Raw genomic sequence first — 2,721 nt, 5'->3', positions numbered from 1 at the left:
AATATGGCATTCAGAGTATCAACTTCATGAACTCTTTTCTTCTGAGAGCCCATGGTTTACAGGATTTCTTTCAGAAGTGTACATGAATTGGTTGTTTGTAACCATCTCAATGAGTTCTCTTGCTTCTGCAGGTGTTTTCTTCAAGTGGAGTGATCTACCTACAGAGCTGTCCAATGAAATTTTGGACATCTCAGACAGACCATCATATAACACGCCTATGATAGACCATTCTGAGAGCATTTCAGGAGGACATCTCCTGATCAATTGCTTGTATCTTTCCCAAGCTTCATAGAGGAATTCACCTTCTCTTTGTCTAAAGGTTTGAACTTCCACTCTAATCCTGCTCATCCTTTGAGGAGGAAAGAATTTAGCTAGAAAAGTATTAACCAGCTTTTCCCAAGAGTCTAAGCTCTCCTTTGGTTGAGAATCCAACCATATCTTAGCTCGATCTCTTACAGCATAGGGAATTGCAGTTCTGTTGTAGAAGAGAGACTAACTGAGGCTTAAGCTCAAAATTGTAAGCTCCAATGGCAGGTACAGAGATATTTCTGTCATAAAAGTCAGAGGTAGGCATGGTGAAATCACCAAGAACCTTTCTGGCATCACCTTCAGGTTCAGCCATGTCTCCTTTTTCTTGTTCAAAGTTTTCTGAAAGGTTTCTTTTAGAGTGTTGTGCTCTAGCTTGTTGTAAGCTTTTCTTCAAACTCCTTTCAGATTCAGGATCAAGATCAAAGATGGGTTTTTTATTCCTATTTCTGGTCATAAACAAGAAGAGAAGAAAGAAAAGAAGCTTTTATGCCAGAGGGCAGAGAACTTCCAGTGAGATGTGACTAAGAAGAGAAAGAAGAGAGAAAGAAAAGTGAAGATGGAAGAAGAGAGAGGAGAAGAGTTCGAATAAATAGAAGCAAAAGAGAGAAGAATTAGAAATAGAAAAGATGAATAAGAATTAAAATATTTTTTATTTTATTTATTAATTAGTTTTCGAAAATTAAGTTTAATAATTTAAAAAGAATTAAAAATTAGTTAACACATTTTTTAAAATAGAGGAGAGAGAAGAAGAAGAAATTTTCGAAAATTAAGAGAGAATAGTTAGTTAGGAAGTCCTGAAAAAGAAGAGAGAGAAGTAAATAATTAATTAGAAAAGATTTTGAATTTAAAATAAGATAAGAGATGAGATAAGAAAAGATTTGAAATTGAAATTTGAAATTAGAAAAAGATAAGATAAGAAACAAAAAAGATTTAAAAAAGATAAGCTTTGAAATTTGATTTTGAAAAAGATTTAATTTTAAAGTTTGAAATTTGAAATTTGAATAAATTTTGAAATTTGAAAAAGATAAGATTTTTAATTTTGAAAAGATTTGATTTTCTGAAAATTTGAAAACTAAGATAAGATAAGATAAAAATTTAAAATCAAAATCTGAATTTTTATTTAAAAATTTAGAAAATTAAGTTAAAATAAAAATAAAAAAGATATTTTTTATTTTTTGAATTTAATGATGAAAGAGAAAAACAAGTAAAAGACACAAAACTTAAAATTTTTAGATCTAATGCCCCAAGTTTTCAAAAATTTGAGGAAAAACACAATGGGACACCAAACTTAAAAATTTTAAGATCAAAAAAAAAGAAAAATAAGAACACCTTGAAGATTGACAAGAACACCAAGAACAAGACAAAAAAAATTTAGAGTAAACTACCATTTCTACCCACGAAAGTTGAAAACGCTGACATATCTACCCATAAAAAATGGAAATTACCATTTGTACCCATGAAATATGGGTTTTGCACAACAAAATTATCCAAACACTAAAAAATTACCTAAAATCCCTAAATTATCCTTATCTTCACCACCACACCACCTCCTTCACCCAGTCACCTTTCTAACCCTAACCCTCTTCACCCAGCCACCACCCCTCTTTCTCTTTCTAATCTCAAATCCCACCACCACCCCCTTCATCCACCACCACCCCTCAAGCTCTTCACTCAATGGTGGCTCCCGCTACCCCCGCAACCGTCACCGGAACCCTCGCCCTCGTTCACGGATTTACCGGCGAATTTAGCTGGTTCCTCCAGCTGGTTTCTCATTGTTGCAATTTCAGATTAATGGCAAACAATGTCGTGTTTCTCCCGTTCAATACAATGATACCATCTATTTGGGTAATATATGCAAGACATGGAAATTAGAAGCTGTAAGTTCTTTTCTTGGCCTATCGGTTGCCTCCTTCAAGGCTTGAGTTATGCTTACGCATCAGAAGTTTTTTTAGTTTCTAACTATTCATGCAATTTCTAGTGCCATCTAAAAGATAAGCTGAGATATTATGGGGTTGGAAATTTTGAGAACCTGACTTTAGTAGAAGACAGTAACAATGAAGGAATGAACCGTGGATTTGCATTTTTGGATTTTTCATCTCGTTCTGAGGCTAGGAAAGCCTATACGCAACTGCAGAAGAGAGATGTTAGATTTTTCATTAATCTGAACACGGTGAGCTGGAGGAACCAGCTGGATTCGCCGGTAAATCCGTGAACGAGGGCGAGGGTTCCGGTGACGGTTGTAGGGGGTAGCAGGAGCCACCATTGAGTGAAGAGCTTGAGGGGTGGTGGTGGGTGAAGGGGGTGGTGGTGGAATTTGAGATTAGAAAGGGAAAAAGGGGTGGTGGCTGGGGGAAGAGGGTTAGGGTTAGAAAGGTGATTGGGGGAAGGAGGGGGTGTGGGGGTGAAGATAAG

Source organism: Arachis ipaensis, chromosome B09, assembly GCF_000816755.2.
Source record: "Arachis ipaensis cultivar K30076 chromosome B09, Araip1.1, whole genome shotgun sequence".
NCBI lineage: Eukaryota > Viridiplantae > Streptophyta > Magnoliopsida > Fabales > Fabaceae > Arachis > Arachis ipaensis.
The sequence above is the reverse complement of the archived record's forward strand: the minus strand, read 5'-3'. Positions refer to the sequence as shown.